Below are 19,779 nucleotides of genomic sequence, written 5' to 3' on the forward strand. Positions count from 1 at the left end.
TTTTGAGATATTAAGGCGTGTTGTGAAGGTTGCTTATGAGCTTGTCATACCTCCCAGCTTGGCAGGAGTACATCCGGTATTTCATGTTTTGATGCTTCGGAGGTATCACAGTGATTCGTCGCATGTGTTGGATTTTAGTTCAGTCCAGTTGGACAAGAATCTATCCTATGTTGAGGAGCCAGTGGCAATATTGGACAGGCAGGTTAGTAAGCTGAGGTCAAAGAACATTGTATTAGTGAAGGTTTAGTAGCGAGGTCACCCGATCGAGGAGGCGACCTGGGAGACCGGGCAGGATATGCGCAACCGTAACCCTCATCTTTACACTACTTCAGGTATGTCTCTATGCTCATTCGAGGACGAACGAATACTTAAGTGTAGGAAGATGTGACGACCCGGCCAGTCGTCTTAACAATTCATGCCCCGATCCCCTATTAACTGTTTTCCCCATGTTTGTTTCTGCTATTGTGAGTTGCTGGGAGGAATTATGTGGAGTTTCGAAGAGTTTTAGGACACTTAGTCTCTAAATGAGAGCTTAAGTTTTGGAAATTTGACCAGTCAGAACAGTGTGAAGACGGCCTCGGAATGGAATTTTGATGGTTCCATTAGCTTCATTGGGTGATTTCGGGTTTAGGAGCGTGTTCGGATTGTGTTTTGGAGGTCCGTAGCTAATTTAAGCTTGAAATGCCGAAAGTTGAATTTTTGAAGTTTCCGGTTAGATAGTGAGATTTTGATCTGATGGTCGGAATGGAATTTCAGAAGTTGGAGTAGCTCTGTAGTGTTTAATGTGACGTGTGTGCAAAATTTCAGGTCATTCGGATGAGGTTTGATAGACTTCTTGATCGAAAGCGTATTTTGAGACTTTTTGAAGTTCTTAAGCTTGAATTCGATGCTAATTGGTTAATTCGATGTTGTTTGAGGTGTTTTGGAGATTTGCATAAGTTTGGATAGTGGTCTATGACTTGTCCGTGCTTTTGGTTGAGGTCCCGGGGGCCTCGAGATGATTTTGGGTGGTTAACGGGAAGTTGGAAACTTGGAATTTGCAGCTGAAGTTCTTTGGGCTGCTGTCATAACCGCATCTGCGGTTGAGAGGCTGCAGTTGCAACTCCCGCAGATGCGGAATTAAGCCGCAGAAGCAGCTAGCTGAGGAAAAATAGGGAACCGCAGAAGCGGGTGATGTACCGCACGTGCGTGACTGCAGATGCAGATTCTGGGTCACAGGTGCGGCGAAGGGGTTTTAAGTGGAAATCGCAGGAGCGGTCCCCTTGACCGTAGAAGCGGTACCGCAGATGCGGAAGGTGGACCGCAGATGCGGATTTGCTGGGCAGAAAATCCGAGTTTCGAGGGTTTAGTTTCAAAAGGTTAGAAATTGATTTGGGGGCTCAGGATTGGCTATTTTGAGAGGGATTTTCACCTGGGTATTTTGGGTAAGCAATTCTTACTCGGTTTTGATTGTTTTCCACGAATCTATGCTTAAATTCATCCTTTAAATTCGAATTTGGGGTGGAAAATTGAAAAAAAGTTGGAAAAGTTCTTAGACCTAACATTTGAATTTGGATCACCATTTTGATGTCGGATTGGGATAATTTTGATATAAATGAACTGGTGAGAGTATGAGGATTCTGGAAATGTAGATTTTACCCATTTTCGAGACGTGGGCTCGGAGGGCATTTTGGTCATTTTACTTAATTTCGCGTATTAGCTTAGAATTTATTTATATAATCAGTTACTTGAAGTGTTATTTACATTATGCAATTAAATTGAAAAGATCCGGGCCATTTGGAGTCGAGTACTCGTGGCAAGAGCATGGTTTCGGATTGATTTGAGCTGGTTCGAAGTAAGTGGCTTGCCTAACCTTGTGTGGGGGACATTCCCCTTAGGATTTGGTATGTGTGGTAATTGAAATGCCTTGTACGTGAGGTGACGAGTGCGTACTGGTGCTAATTGTTGAAAATCTTGTTTTCACTAAAGTAACTTTAATTGTGTTTTCCTTTCCTGCTTATTCTACTTGAAATTTAAGCCTACTGTTAGCTTAGAGAAGCATGTTTAATTGACTTAATTGCCTTATTGCTTGAATTGCCTTATTTGTATTATGTGAAGCATGTTAGGCTAGAATTACCTATTTTATTTGGTACGAAATTGAGTTTAATTGAGTATTCTTTGTGTTATTGCTGTGTGTTTTACTTTGGGACTACGGGATGGCATCCCGGGAGATCCCATGTACGTATTTTATGATTTGAGCTGAGGTGCAGGATAGTGAGAGATCCCTGGCACGTATATTGAGGATACCAAAAGATCCTCGGGATACCAAGAGATCCCTATCATATATTGAGGATACCAAGAGATCCTCGGGATACCAAGAGATCCCTAGCATACATTGAGGATACCACGAGATCCTCGGGATACCAAGAGATCCCTGTCATATATTGAGGGTACTAAGAGATCCTCGGGATACTGAGAGATCCTCGGTTATTATCTTGTGAAGAGTGGTATTCCTGGTGATTGTTTTTGCCTCTGTTTCAGTTATAGTTATCCTTATTATCCTGTATTAATTCTTATCGTTATCTTTCAACTGTATTGCTTTATCTTATACTATCACACCTTATATTTCATTTAATCTTAGTACGGCCCTGACCTTCCTCGTCACTACCCGACCGAGGTTAGGCTTGGCACTTACTGAGTACCGCTGTGATGTACTCATGCCCTTTCTGTGCATGTTTTTCATGTGCAGATCCAGGTACCTTTACTCAGATTTATCACGCTTGAGACGAGGCGCTTGTAGAAACTCTGAGATATATCTGCATCGTCCGCAGACCGAAGAGCCCCTTTCTACTCTCCCTTTTAAGTATTAGCCCTTCTGTATTTTCTTTCCTTTGTTAGATATTCTGGAGTTGGATACTTGTAGACATTCAAAGGCTTGTGATCATGAGATTCCGTGTTTTAGAAAGTGTATTTAGTTTTCGAGAGTTGATATTGTATATGTCGAGCGACATTTTTAAACACTATTTTATTTCACTATTTTGGTTTTTAATATTTCTTCCGCAAATTGGTTTATTTTTCGCATTGTTAGGCTTACCTAGTCGTAGAGACTAGGTGCCATCACGGTGGTTCACGGAGGGTGAACCGGGGTCGTGACAAGAACAGTATATATACTTTGGATACACTAAAATGCTTGGGATACACTAAATACTATAGGGGTACACTGAAAAATATAGGATACGCTTTATAAACTAAATTTATACAATGTAATATAGTGTTTGTATGTGTATATATATATATAATTTTTATACTTGTATAATAGTCTATATATAATTTTAATAATATACACTGAAAAATACATAATACACTTTATATACAAAATTTACACAATATAAGAGCATATGTATAGTCTTTATACATTGTATATCAGTCTATATATAATTTTTATCATAACATTATTATATAGAATGTAATTATATACCTATAAACGTGCATATACAACTTATATACAGAGTGTATATTAAAGGTTTATATGAAATTATAATGTATCTTCCAACTACCATTAAAATTCTAGCTCATCACTCACTTCAAAAGATCTTTATTATAAAAATACCATTAGGACCCAAAAATGAAGAAGAAAAAGAAGATAAAGAAAAAACAGTCACATCAACAAAAATAAGAAGAGTAAGAACTAATTCTTTGTACAGAAGAAGCAAAATTATTGTGTTTCTTCATTTTTTTAACTAACATCTCAGCCCATCTTAGGAAGATGGGCAATGATGAGAACCTGAACAATATATTTGAATTTTTCGATGAAAACCAAATTGGGTAATAAAGATTCAAGAGTTAAGGGAGACATTATCCGACGAGATTGAAACCAACAGTGATGAAGTTATTGATGAAATTGTGCACATCCAATTTTATACAAATGTCTTTGTAAAAGTCACTTGCTAAATGCTAAGTAACCAAAAAAACAAATAAAATATAAATGAGAGAGAGAAGTAAAAGGTATTGGGAAAAGAAAAAGTTGGGGGGGAGGGGGGGACGTAGAAAGAGAAGTAAATTACATTGAGAAGGGAAATATACCCTCCGCAGAGAAAAAATAGGAATTTTTACCTACTTATACTATACTATAATAGAAACTTATTTATCAACTTTATTTAGGTTCCTTATTAATTACTTTGTATATCTATATTTACAAGTTATATACAAAACCATAAAAAGAAGAAAAAAATCAAGATCCCTTAATTTTAGCATGTCAGTTACACGACACCTATCCCTCATTTTTAATAACCCCATACATTTAAGATTCTGTTTCTTTTCCAAAAGATGTCAAAAGCATTTTCTCTCTTTCTTAATATCCACCCAAAATCTCTCGTTTATTTTTATACACTCCCCTGTCACGACCCCAATTTTCATCCATAGGATGTCGTAATGGCACCTAATCTCTAAGAGTAGTAAGCCTAACACACATGCAGAATATAACTGAAATAACGAATAACTCTCAAATACTCAACGATTATTATAAAGAAAACTCTGCAACTCAGCATGTACAAACCTCCCAAAACCTAGTGATAACAAGTCACAAGCTCTACAGATAGTGCTGAACATCCATATAAAACATTGTGTCTATAAAAGGAAAAAAAGAAAATAGACTAGATAAAAGGAGACTCTCAGGCCTGTGGACACCGACAGGTATACCTTGAAGTCTATGAGACTAAGCTCATCTCACTGTTACTTGGACTGGTAGGAGGTACCTGGATCTACACAAAAAGATGTGCAGAAGCATAACATGAGTACACCACAACAATACCCAGTAAGTGACAAGCGTAACATCGGTAGAGTAGTGATGAGATCAAGTCAAGCCCCTACTAGAATAAATACGAAACCGAACAGGTATATAGCAATGTAATGATGATAATAATAGAAATGAGACAATAAAGAAATACACCGAGAATATCTACACTGAACTAAGGCAAATAATGCATCACGGAATAAAGCAAGGAATGTTATGACACGGAACAAAGCAACAAAACACAAATGAAGTAATAGAGAAGTATCAACAAGAATCACTACCGAGGTACCGCCTCGTAGTCCCAAATCACAAATCATTCCACAATCTTTCTTTATATCACCGCTGGAGCCTTGCATTAAATTTTGAAAAAACATTTTTCCGTAAATAGCTTCCCGTATTTTAGCCCACCTTATCACACTGTGTGGCTCCAAGTAGTTCCCCTACTAGCAGCACGCATATCAAGCCCACCTTATCTCACCTCATGCGTTTCAATCCAAAAATCTTATACCACTACATGTGTATCAATATCATAACATATCACAAATCGCACTTCTAGTGCCCAGTATCATAACTTGCCAAGAAACCAATAACAATTATGTTTTCACAATAAGTAGCACATGGTTCAACCACAATATGCACAAGAATCTTAACAATAACAATCGGAAGTGAATAACTTAAAAAGAATGGTATTTCACAACTTTACAACTCTACCTCAATGTAAATCATAGCCTTTATAACTCAATACCAATTTCAAAAACACGATATTCCAAAAATAACAACTTCAAGTAAGGAACTCAACGGATAAATAATGAATAAGGAATAGAGGAAATGGTACTTCAATTAAACATGTAAAGGCATTTAACAAGTAAGAGATAAGACAAGTAGAGCTTGTGAAGATAGACTAATGATGATGATTATAACATGATAAGGTAACTCAATTAAGGCATGAAAGGAAACTACATAGCTAAAATCATTAAATTTTTGCATTTAGCCCATGCACAAACTCGTCAACTTGTATACACGGCTTTCATATATCACAATTGACACAAACCATCATCAATCCTAAGGGGTAATTCCCCCGCACAAAATTAGACAAGACACTTACGTCAAAACATGCTAACTCAATCCACTAGTAAGCCTTTCCCTCAATTATCCAACTCTGAATGGCTCGAACATAGCCAAAAAAAATTCATACCATAAATATAAACTATAGGAAACTATTCCGAACAATAAGGTTACGATCTTTAAAGAAAAATAAAAAGTCAACTCAAAAAGTCAACCCTAGGCCCGCGTCTCGGAACCCGACCAAATATGATGACCAGGCCGGTCGTCTTAAGAATTTATGTCCTGATCTCCTATTAACTGCTTTCCCCGTGTTTATTTCTGCTATTTTGATTTGTCGGGATGTTCGGTTGTGAGTTTCAGAGAGTTTTGGGACATTTAGTCCCTAAATGAAAGCTTAAGTGTTGGAAAGTTGATCGTAGTCGGGACAGTGTGAAGACGGCCTCAGGATGGAAATATGATGGTTCTGTTAGCTTAGTTGGGTGATTTTGGTCTTAGGGGCGTATTCGGATTGTGTTTTAGAGGTCCGCAGCTAATTTAGGCTTGAAATGCCGAAAGGTCAAATTTTGAAGTTTCTGGTTCGATAGTGAGATTTTGATCCGAGGCTTGGAATGGAATTCCGGAAGTTGGAGTAGCTCCGTAGTATTGAATGTGACGTGCATGCAAAATTTCAGGTCATTTGGACGAGGTTTGATAGACTTTTTGATCGAAAGCGTATTTCTAGAGTTTTGCAGTTCTTAGGCTTGAATCCGTGGCTGATTCGGCGTTTCGATGTTGTTTAAGGTGTTTTAAGGATTGGTATAAGTTTGGACAGTGGTATTGGACTTTTTGGTGCCTTTGGTTGAGGTCTTAGGAGCCTTGTGATGATTTCGGATGGTTGACGGAAGGATTTTGGAGTTATGAAGTTGCAGCTTCAGCTATTTTCTGTCATAACCGCACCTGCAAATGTGGGACCACAGGTGTGGAGCTGCAGAAGCGGTGGATCAATCGCAAAAGCGAAAATGGGGAAGTTCAGCATGGACAACAGAAGCGATAGAATTTCCGCAGGAGCACTACCGCATCTGCGGATAAGTAGTCTCAGATGCGGAAAATGGGTTTTAAGTGAGAAGTCGCAGATGAAACCAGTGTTACTCAAAAGAGGGACCGCAGAAGCTGTCCCAGGACCACAAATGCGGTAACAGCTAGGCAGAAATAGGAAATTTCGAGGATTTAGTTTCAAAAGTTGGAAATTCGATTTGGAACTCGGGAGAGGGCGATATTGAGAGGAAATTGAAGAGGATATCATTGGGTAACAATTCTTTAACCCTTTCTAGTTATATTCCATCAATCTATAGTTAGTTTCATCATTTAATTTTGGATTGGAGATGAAAATTGGGGAAAAGTTGGAAGAAAGTTCTTAGACCTAGAATTCGACTTTTGATTGGAATTTGACCTTAGATTTGGATAATTTTGGTATACATGAACTCGTGAGAGTATGAGGATTCTAAAAATATAAGTTTTACCCGATTCCGAGATGTGCGCCCGAGGGGCATTTTTGGTCATTTTACCTAATTTTGCGTATTAGCTTAGAATTTCTTGGTAGAATCAGTTACTTGAAGTGTTATTTACATTATGCAATTGAATTGAATAGATTTGGGCCATTTGAAGTCGAGTACTCGTGGCAAGAACATGGTCTCGGGTTGACCGGTTCGAGGTAAGTGGCTTGTCTAACCTTGTGGGGGGACCTTCCCCTTAGGATTTGGTATATTTGATATTTGAAATGCCTTGTACGTGAAGTGACGAGTGCGTACTTGAGCTAATTGTTGAAAATCCGATTTTTCTTTAAGTAATTTCAATTGTGTTCCTTTTCCTATTTCATTTTACTTGTATTTTAAACCTGTTGTTAGCTTAGAAAAAGCATGTCTAATTAACTTAACTATTTATTTGCTTAAACTGCCTTAATGAATTACGTGAAGCATGTTAGATTAGAATTACCTGTTTTCTTGATACGAAATTGAGCTTAATTGAGTATTCTTGTGTTACTGCTGTGTGTTTTTACTTTAGGACTATGGGACGGCATCCCGGGAGATCCCCTGTACGTATTTATGATTTGAACTGGGGATACCGAGAGATCCTCGGGATACCAAGAGATCCCTAGCATATATTGAGGATACCGAGAGATCCTCGGGATACCAAGAGACCCCTAGCATATATTGAGGATACCGAGAGATCCTCGGGATACCAAGAGATCTCTGGCATATATTGAGGGTACTAAGAGATCCTCGGGATACTGAGAGATCCCCGGTTGTTATCCCTGTGATTGTTTTTGCCTCTATTTCAGTTATTGAGTTCCTTATATTCCTATATTTAATTCTTATTGTTCGCTTTCAACTGTACTGCTCATCTTATACTGTCATACTGTCATACTTCAGTTAGTGTTTTTGCCTTCTTATTGTTCGCCTCTATTTTATCTCACTACCCGACCGAGGTTAGGCTTGGCACTTACTGAGTACTGATGTGGTGTACGCATGCCCTTTCTGCGCATGTTTTTCATGTGCAGATCCAGGTACCTTGACTCAGACTTACCATCCTTGAGGCAAGGCGACCCTTCAGAGACTTCGAGGTATACCTACCGCGTCCGTAGACTGAGGAGTCTCTCTCTATTCTCTCTTCTAGTTACATCCCTTATGTATTTACTTGTTTTAGACTATTCTGGAGTTAGAACACTATGTAATATCCTTAGGCTTACCTAGTCGTAGAGACTAGGTGCCGTCACGATGGTTCACGAAGGGCGAACTGGGATCGTGACAAGTAGGTATCAGAGCTCTAGGTTCATAGGAGTCATGGATCACAAGCCGATTTATTAGAGTCTCGTTGATCGGTACGGAGACGTCTGTACTTATCTATGAGAGGCAATGTAACCGTTAGGAAAAATTCCACTTTATTTGATTTCCTTGTCGTGTGAGATTTTGATATCACAATTCTAAACTTTTGTCTTCTATTCTCTCACAGATGGTGAGGACATGCGCTACCCGAGTTGATTAGGCACTCGCGCCCCCTACTGCAGCCGTTAGAGGCCGAGGTCGGGCTAGAGGCCGAGGACGCGCACATGGTGCAGCTAGAGTACCTGCACAAGCTACTGCCGAGGTACCACCAGCAGTTCCAGCCGGAGTCCAGGCACCTGATACGCCTACTGCTACCACTACTCCAGCTATTCAGGAGACTCTGGCATAGTTCATGAGCTTGTAAACCACTTTGGCTCAGGCATGGTTGTTTCCCCTTGCTGCTGCTACATCTCAGGCCGGGGGAGGAGCACAGACTCCTGCCGCCCGCACTCTTGAGCAGTGAGTGCATGTTGAGCAGGTCCCTGAGATTATTCCTGTATAGCCTGCAGTCCGAGATCAGCCCGAGGACAGGGCAGCAACTTCCGAGGATGAACAGTTGAGGCTTGAGAGGTTCAAGAAGTACAAGCCTCATATATTCAGTGGTATAGCATCGGATGATGCACTGGGATTTCTAGATGAGTGTTACCGCATTCTCTGTACCATGGGTATATCAGGATCAAGCGGGGTTTCCTTCACTACTTTCCAGCTTCGATGGGCCGCCTATGAGTGGTGGCGTACCTATGAGTTAGACAGTCCGGATGAGGCTGCTTCACTAACTTGGACTCAGTTTTTAGATATTTTCCTGAGGGAGTATGTTCCTCAAAGCCTCAGGGACGCATGGCACGCAGAGTTTGAGTATTTGCGCCGGGGTGCTATGACTATCTCAGAGTACACTGTCTGTTACACTAGTTTGGCTAGACATGCGCCAGCCTTGGTTTCTACTGTTCGCGAGAGGGTTTGCCGAATTATTGAGGGCCCTATTCCCAGCATCAAGTCTAGCATGGATCGTGAGTTGGAGATGAATATTTCTTATCAGCAAGTGGTGAGCATTGCTAGGAGGATTGAGGGTATGCATGCTAGGGAAAGAGAGGAGAGGGAGGCCAAGAGGTCTCGAGAGTCGGGCCATTTCTCTGGTGCCTATGCCCCAACAGTAGGTCGTCATGGTAGGGGTTATATGAGTCGCCCTGTTCATTCAGCTCTTCCAGCAGCCAGTGGTACTCCAGCTCCTCTTAGACCTCAGGAGCCTTATTATGTACCTCCGGTATCTAGCGTACCTCCTGCGCGGGGTGCTTTTAGAGGTCGGTCCAGCAGACCTGGCCCGAGCCAATCACAGCCACCACGTCCTCCCAAAGCTTGCTTTGAGTGTGGTGACACACGCCATGTGGTGAGGGATTACCCTAGACTTGGGAGGAGTGCGCCTTTATAGACTTCTCATCCACAGCGCACCCCGCAGAGTTCTTAGGCTATGGTTACAGCTCCAGTTTCTACCCAACTGCTCAGCCAGTCAGAGGTGGAGGTCGGGGAGGTAGAGGTCGTCCTAAAGGGGGAGGCTAGGCGAGAAACTATGCCCTTCTTGCCCGTACCGAGGTTGTTGCCTCTGATTCTGTCATCACAGGTATTATATTGGTCTGTCACAGAGATGCATCGGTTCTATTCGATCTAGGATCCACTTACTCTTATGTGTCTTCTTATTTTGCTCCACATTTGGGTGTATCTTGGGATTCTTTGAGTTCCCATGTTTATGTTTCTACTCCTGTGGGAGATTCTCTTGTTGTGGATTGCATTTATCAGTCGTGTTTGGTTGCTCTTAGTGGTTTTGAGACCAGAGCCGATTTATTGTTGCTCAGCATGGTAGATTTTGATATTATCTTGGGCATGGACTGGTTGTTGCCCCATTATGCTATTCTTGACTGTCACACCAAAACCGTGACTTTGGCTATGCTAGGTGTATCGCGTGTTGAGTGGAGGGGTACTTTAGATCACATTCCTAGTAGAGTTATTTCTTTTCTTAAGTCTCAGCATATGGTTGAGAAGGGGTGTGACGCGTATTTAGCCTATGTGAGAGATGTTAGTATTGGTACCCCTTCGGTTGATTCAGTTCCAGTAGTACAGGATTTTCCCGATGTTTTTCCATCTAATCTTCCAGGCTTGCCGCCTGATAGAGATATTAATTTTGGCATTGATCTGTTGCCGGGCACTCAGCCCATTTCTATTTCTCCGCATCGTATGGCTCCTCCCGAGTTGAAGGAGTTGAAGGATCAGTTATAGGAATTGCTTGATAAGGGTTTTATTCAGTCCAGTGTATCACCTTGGGGTGCTCCTGTCTTGTTTGTGAAGAAAAAGGATGGTTCTATGTGTATGTGTACTGATTATCGCCAGTTGAACAAAGTTACAGTTAAGAACCGTTGTCCTTTGCCTCGTATTGATGATCTGTTTGACCAGCTTCAGGGTGCACGAGTGTTTTCTAAGATTGACTTACGCTCAGGTTACCATCAGTTGAAGATTCGGGAGTCAGATATCCCGAAGACTACTTTCAGGACTCGGTATGGTCATTATGAGTTCCTTGTTATGTCATTTGGGTTGACCAATGCCCCAGCAGCCTTTATGCATTTGATTCATAGTATGTTCCAGTCGTATCTTGACTCGTTCGTCATTGTCTTTATTGATGATATTCTGGTGTATTACCGTAGTCGGGAAGATCATGAGTAGCACCTGAGGACTGTGCTTCAAACTCTGAGAGAGAACAAGTTATATGTTAAGTTCTCGAAATGTGAGTTTTGGTTGGATTCAGTGGCATTCCTAGGCCATGTGGTGTTGAGTGAGGGTATTCAGGTGGATCTGAAGAAAATAGAGGCCATGCAGAGTTGGCCTAGACCATCCTCAGCTACAGAGATCCACAGTTTCCTTGGCTTGGCGGGTTACTACTACCGTTTTGTTGAGGGGTTTTCATCAATTGCAGCCCATATGACCAGACTGGCCCAGAAGGGTGCTCTATTCCAGTGGACGGAGGAGTGTGAGGCGAGCTTTCAGAAGCTCAAGACAGCTTTGACTACAACCCCAATTTTGATACTACCTACAGGTTGGGGTCTTATACAGTCTACTGTGATGCCTCGAGGATTGGCCTCGGAGCGGTGTTGATGCAGGACAGTAGGGTGATTGCCTACGTGTCCAGACAGTTGAATGTACATGAGAAGAATTACCCTATCCATGACCTTGAGTTAGTTGCCATTTTTCACGCCCTGAAGATCTGGCGACATTACTTATACGGGGTTCCTTGTGAGATTTATACTGACCATCAGAGCTTGCAGCACCTGTTCAAGCAAAAAGATCTAAATTTGGACCAGAAGAGATGGTTAGAATTGATGAAGGATTATGATATCACTATTTTATATCACCTGGGCAAGGCCAATGTGGTGACCGATGCTTTGAGTCGTCAGGCAGAGAGTTTGGGGAGTTTGGCTTATTTACCAGCATCGGAGAGGCCTATGGCGATGGATGTTCAGGCCTTAGCCAGCCAGTTTGTGAGATTGGATCTTTCGGAGCCCAGTCGGGTTCTAGTTTGCATGGTTTCTCGGTCTTCCTTATTTGATCGTATCAGGAAGCATCAGTATGATGACCCTCATTTGCTTGTCCTCAAGGACAAGGCTCAGCACGATGATGTCAGAGATGTGACTATTGGTGACGACGATGTATTGAGGAGGGTCGAATTTGTGTACCCAATGTTGATGGACTTCGGGAGATGATTCTGGAGGAGGCCTATAGCCCGCGATATTCCATTCATCCGGGTGCCACGAAGATGTATCAGGATTTAAGGCAGCACTACTGGTGGAGACAGATGAAGAAGGATATAGTTGGATTTGTAGCTTGGTGCCTCAACTGTCAGCAGGTGAAGTATGAGCACAAGAGACCGGGTGGGCTGCTTCAGCAGATAGAGATTTCGGAGTGGTAGTGGGTGCAGATCACCATGGACTTTGTAGTTGGGATCCCACGAACTTTGAGAAAGTTCGACGCTTTTTTGGTGATTGTGGATCGACTGACCAAGTCCGCTCACTTTATTCCTGTGTGTACTACTTATTCTTCGGAGCGGTTGGCGGAGATTTACATCCGGGAGAAATTACGTCTGCATGGTATTCCAGTGTCCATCATTTCATATAGGGGTACTCAGTTCACATCACGGTTCTGGAGAGCCGTTCAACATGAGTTGGGTACTCGGGTAGAGTTGAGTACAGCATTTCACCCTCAGACGGATGGACAGTTCGAGCGCACTATACAGATTTTTGAGGATATGCTCCGTGCGTGTGTGATCGAATTTGGAGGGTCTTGTGTTTAGTTCTTACCATTGGCAAAGTTTGCTTACAACAATAGCTATCAGTCTAGCATTCAGATGGCACCTATGAGGCTTTATATGGTAGATGGTGTAGATCCCCGGTGGGTTGGTTTGAGCCGGATGAGGCCAGATTATTAGGCACAGACTTGGTTCAGAATGCCTTGGAGAAGGTCAAGGTGATTCAAGATAGACTCTGTACATCTCAGTCCAGATAGAAGATTTACGTGGACCAGAAGGTTCATGATGTTTCCTATATGGTTGGAGAGCGGGTTCTGCTTCGGGTTTCGCCTATGAAGGGCGTTATGAGATTTGGGAAGAAGGGAAAGTTGAGTCCGAGGTTTATTGGGCTTTTTGAGATTTTGAGGCGTGTTGGGGAAAGTTTGCTTATGAGCTTGCCTTACCTCCCATCTTGGCAGGAGTTCATCCGGTCTTTCATGTCTCGATGCTTCGGAGGTATCACGGCAATCCGTCGCACGTGTTGGATTTCAGTTCGGTCCAGTTGGACAAGGATCTATCTTATGTTGAGGAGCTAGTGACAGTATTGGACAGGTAGGTTAAAAAGCTGAGGTCAAAGAACATTGCATCAGTAAAGGTTCAGTGGCGGGGTCAACCGGTCGAGGAGGCGACCTGGGAGACCGAGCAAGATATGCACAGCCGTTACCCTCATCTTTTCACTACTTCAGGTATGTCTTTATGCTCATTTGAGGACGAACGAATGTTTAAGTGTAGGAGGATATGACGACCCAGCCCCTCGTCTTAAGAATTTACACCCTGATCCCCTATTAACTGCTTTCCCCGTGTTTATTTCTGCTATTTTGATTTGTCGGGATGTTCGGTTGTGAGTTTCAAAGAGTTTTGGGACATTCAGTCCCTAAATGAGAGCTTAAGTGTTGGAAAGTTAACCGTAGTCGGGACAATGTGAAGACGGCCTCAAAATGGAAATTCGATGGTTCTGTTAGCTTCGTTGGGTGATTTTGGGCTTAGAGGCATGTTCGGATTGTGTTTTGGAGGTCCGTAGCTAATTTAGGCTTGAAATGCCGAAATGTCAAATTTTGAAATTTTCGGTTCAATAGTGAGATTTTGATCCGAGGGTCGGAACGGAATTCCGGAAGTTGGAATAGCTCCGTAGTTTTGAATGTGACGTGCGTGCAAAGTTTCAGGTCATTCGGACGAGGTTTGATAGACTTTTTGATCGAAAGCGTATTTCTAGAGTTTTGGAGTTCTTAGGCTTGAATCTGTGGTTGATTCGTCATTTCGATATTGTTTTAGGTGTTTCAAGGATTGGTATAAGTTTGGACAGTGGTATTGGACTTGTTGGTGCTTTTGGTTGAGATCCCGGGGGCCTCGGGATGATTTCGGATGGTTGACAGAAGGATTTTGGAGTTTTGAAGTTGCAGCTTCAGCTGTTTTCAGTCATAGCCGCACCTACGAGTGTGGGACCACAGGTGCGGAGCCACAGAAGCGGTAGATCAATCGCAGAAGCGGAAATGGGGAAGTTCAGCAGGGACCGCAAAAGCGGTAGGATTTCCGCTGAAGCGGTACCGCATCTGCGGATAAGTAGTCGCAAATGCGGAAAATGGGTTTTAAGTGAGAAATCGCAGATGCGATCAGTGTTCCGCAAAAGCAGGACCGCAGAAGCGGTCCCAGGACCGCAAATGCGATAACAGCTGGGCAGAAATAGGAAATTTCGAGGGTTTAGTTTCAAAAGTTGGAAATTCGATTTGGAGCTTGAGAGAGGACGATTTTGAGAGGAAATTGAAGAGGATATCATTGGGTAACAATTCTTTAACCCTTTCTAGTTATATTCCATCAATCTATAGTTAGTTTCATCATTTAATTTCGGATTGGAGATGAAAATTGGGGAAAAGTTGGAAGAAAGTTCTTAGACCTAGAATTCGACTTTTGATTGGGAATTTGACCTTAGATTTGGATAATTTTGGTATGCATGAACTTGTGAGAGTATGAGGATTCTAAAAATATAAATTTTACCCAATTCCGAGATGTGGGACCGAGGGGCGTTTTGGTCATTTTACCTAATTTTGCGTATTAGCTTAGAATTTCTTTGTAGAATCAGTTACTTGAAGTGTTATTTACATTATGCAATTGAATTGAATAGATTTGGGCCATTTGGAGTCGAGTACTCGTGGCAAAGACATGGTTTCGGGTTGATTATTGAGCTGGTTCGAGGTAAGTGGCTTGTCTAACCTTGTGTGGGGGACCTTCCCCTTAGGATTTGGTATATTTGATATTTGAAATACCTTGTACGTGAGGTGATGAGTTCATACTTGAGATAATTGTTGAAAATCCGATTTTTCTTTAAGTAATTTTAATTGTGTTCCTTTTCCTATTTCATTTTACTTGCAATTTAAACCTGCTATTAACTTAGAAAAAGCATGTCTAATTGACTTAACTATTTATTTGCTTAAACTGTCTTAAATGAATTACGTGAAGTATGATAGATTAGAATTACCTGTTTACTTGATACGAAATTGAGCTTAATTGAGTATTCTTGTGTTGTTGCTGTGTGTTTTTACTTTGGGACTATGGGACGGCATACCAGGAGATCCCCTGTATGTATTTATGATTTGAACTAAGGATACCGAGAGATCCTCGGGATACCAAGAGATACCTGGCATATATTCAGGATACCGAGAGATCCTCGGGATACCAAGAGATCCCTGGCATATATTGAGGGTACTAAGAGATCCTCGGGATACTGAGAGATCCCCGGTTATTATCCCTGTGATTGGTTTTGCCTCTATTTCAGTTATTGAGTTCCTTATATTCCTGTATTTAATTCTTATTGTTCGCTTTCAACTGTACTGCTCATCTTATACTGTCATACTTTGTATTTTTATTTTATCTCGGTAGGGCCCTGACCTTCCTCGTCACTACCCGACCGAGGTTAGGCTTAGCACTTACTGAGTACCGCTGTGGTGTACGCATGCCCTTTCTGCGCATGTTTTTCATGTGCAGATCCAGGTACCTTGACTCAGACTTACCATCCTTGAGGCAAGGTGACCCTTCGGAGACTTCGAGGTATACCTGCCGCATCCGCAGACCGAGGAGTCTCTCTCTGTTCTCTCTTGTAGTTACAGCCCTTCTGTATTTACTTGTTTTAGACTATTCTGGAGTTATAGCACTATGTAATATCGTTAGCTTGTGATTCATGGGTTTCCGGGTTTTGGGAGAGATATATATTGGATTTGAGAGTTATATTTCGTATGTTGAGCGGCACTTTTAAAATGTTGTTTTATTACATTATTTCTATTTAAATTGTATTCTTCCGCAAATTGGTTTTTCTTCCGCGTTTTAGGCTTACCTAGTCGTAGAGACTAGGTGCTGTCACGATGGTTCACGGAGGGTGAACCGGGGTCATGACACCAAAATTATAAAATTCGAGCACTCATTCGATAACGAGTCCAATCATATAAAAATTACTTAAATCCGACCTCAAATCGCCTTTTAAGACCCTAAAATTTAGTGTAGGAAGTTTTCACAATTTTTTCCCCAAATTTCCAACTCAAAACACTAATCAAATGATGAAAATAACAATGGATTCGTGTAATATAACCAAAACCAAACCTCTTATCCCAATGAATTTCTTGAAAATCTCTCAAAAAATCGCCACAAATCGAGCTCTCTAGGTCCAAAAATGAATAATGAAATCCAACCCTCGAACTTAGCTTTTTTTTTTGCCCAATGATTCTGCATCTACGGTCACTCAGTCGCGTCTGTGATGCCGCACCTATCGAAAAACCATCTCAGGTGCGGTTGCAGCTTAAGTCACAAATTTTTGCTTCTGCGGACCAAACGTGCTTTTGCACTTCCGCTTCTGCGGACAAAACATGCTTCTGCGCATGTTGTCCGCTTCTGCAATCCCAGGCCTCCCTATCTATATCCGCTTCTACGATGCATTTTCCGAATCGGCGAGTTCGCTTCTACGGAACATGGAGTGCCTACGGTCCCAGCTGGTCATGAAAATATTCACTTCTGCGGCTCGAGGGCCACTCCTGCGGCGCCGCACCTGCGACCAAAAATGCGCAGGTGCGATTGCACCAGTCACAGCTAAACTTCAACAATGCATAAGGTCAAAAATTATTTCGGATTCAATCTGAATCACACCCGGGGCCCACGAGACCACATCCGATACCAACAAATTCTAAAATACATAACAGACCTACTCGAGGCCAAAAATCACATCAAACCACATCGATTCTACAAATCGCAATCCAATTCAAACCTATTGAAACTATGAACTTCCGAATTCCAAAACTAATGTTGATTCATACCAAAACAACTCCGATTGACTTCAAATTTTGCACACAACTCATAAATGACATGTCATCCCTACTCCAACTTACGAAATTGGAATGCGACCCCGAAATCAATAAAGTCAACTCTCAATTAAACTTCTCAACCTTCCACACCTCTAACATTTTTAACTTTCGCCAACTCAAGCCGAAACGACCTATGGACTATTTCGCAATCGTCTACACAAAAGTTAAACTACGGTCAACTCTTTCAACTTAAGGCTCCAACTTAGGGACTATGTGTCCTATTTCACTCCGAAACTCACTCAAACCAAAACCAAACACCCCCGGCAAATCACATAACCATAATACAACATGGAGAAGCTGGGTCGTTTCATCCCCCCCCCCAAAAAAAATATCCGATTCTTTTCCTTTTCTAAAGGTTTTAAAATCCAAATTCTCTCTTTCTTACTAATCACCCAAAATCTCTATTTCTTATTAATACAATGCAGACGACATTCAAAATATTGCTCTAGAATCATGTTGTGGGTAAGTTTTGAATCTTGTTTTTTTTATTTCTAAAATGTTTATTGTATATGATACATCAATACCTAAAATAATACTTGATACAATACTAATATAATTATAATACGATTATATTAGATTTTTAGTGTAGAGTTGTGATTAAAACTTGAAGAAGATAAAGATCATAATTGTATCATAATTTTTCAAAAATGTATCGCGATTATATTATAATTGTATATGTATCATAATTGTTGAAGGAATTGTATTACAAATGTATGATAATTTTATATTCATTGTACATTGTTAGGAGCAGTTGTGAGTTCGTAACGATTTTCACAGTTTGTATCACAAATATATGATAATTATTTATTAATTTATTTGTATCGTATCAAGTACTATTTTGGGCATTAATGTACCATATACAAGTTAGATACAATCGTGATACAAGTATGATATATATTATTTTAGGCATTGATGTATCTTATACGATTCATATATAATTATGATACATTTATCATACAATTCCTGAATATTTTCTTCATTTTCAGTGTTGTCCAGTCTCCCAGCAAAAGAACGATGCAATTGACGATTTTTTAATAATATAAAGCTGTCAGCAATGGTGGGAAGAGAAAAGATGGAGATTCTGGGAGTAGATTAAGGGATTTTGATGTAAGAAAAAAAGGAAGGAGAGAGAAAAGGAGAGGGGGGAAAAAAGAAAGGATGTAATTGAATCTCTTAATTGAAGGCACTAATAATGGGGTGAGAGTTTTTTAAAGAGCGATGTATACAATTTGTAAGAAAAACCTATATACTTATTAAAAACTACAAAGCATAGAGAACATAGGTAAATAAGTTTCTAAGTATAACTAGGTAAAAATCCCGAAAAAGAATTATTACTTAAGGGGCCAAGAGAAGAAAAATCTCGAAAATATGTGAATTGGGAATAGTGGCTATAACTTATTAATAAATTGGGCCTAAAGGCTATTTTGATTCAATAGGAAAAATATGGGCTAATAAATTGTTAGGGGGCCACAAAACGTGATTTTCTCAGTAATTATTCTTCTCATTAGCTTGCTTTTGGGGATAAAATAGACTCAATGTCTATATGACTTAAATGATATTAGAGCCAGATTCATATCCAATTATTTTTTTGCCCAACTTTGAACCCCCCCATGTAACATTATGCAACTCTTGTTGTCCAAGGATGTTAGATTGTTCAACATTGATAATGAAAATTGAGTATTATCTCCTCACATGATCTTGGATAATCGTCACGCTATGATATAACTTTTGGATAATTCCAAATCCATTTTCGTTTCATGGTCTTTTCATTTCTCTTTGTTTTGTTTTTCTTTTGGAATTTCTGGACATTATCCAGCCCAAAATTGGCCACTATTTGTATCTAAGTCAAATGTAGAAATTGTACGGGTTGCCCTATTTGATCGCCCCCATTTAACATATACCCATTTTTTTTAAAATATTTAACTTGTACCCACTTTTTAAACAACTTCACCCCTTTTTTCCTCCTCATTCGTTTTCTTCTTGTTCTTCTATTAACAACTGAAAATTAAGACTTGGTCAAAAAATTTTATAAATACAGACGACAATCTCAAGAAATGAAGTTTCTTTTACTTGTCTGTTGCTTATGGTATTTTGTTCCCGACTTCTCACTAAGGAAAAGACAATCTTCAACTGCCAAATGACTCATTGCTTTGGATCAAGCAGACCTTTAATAAAAAATAATTTCTACTTAAAAACTTAGTATTTGCAATTTTGGACTCAACTGGTTGATGATATTCCCTAAGTAAATTTTCTTTTTTGTTTTATTTTATAGCTAATCTTAGAAGGAAACACATATTCCCATTGTAAGCGTGAGCAATGGTTTTATATGTTCTTCCTTTTATGTTTTGGTTAGAGTCGCAAAAGTGAAAGAAACAAATACCTATGAACAAGGGGAGGATTACACTCATGGTGTAA

This window comes from Nicotiana tabacum, chromosome 6 (assembly GCF_000715075.1).
Source record: "Nicotiana tabacum cultivar K326 chromosome 6, ASM71507v2, whole genome shotgun sequence".
NCBI classification, from domain to species: domain Eukaryota; kingdom Viridiplantae; phylum Streptophyta; class Magnoliopsida; order Solanales; family Solanaceae; genus Nicotiana; species Nicotiana tabacum.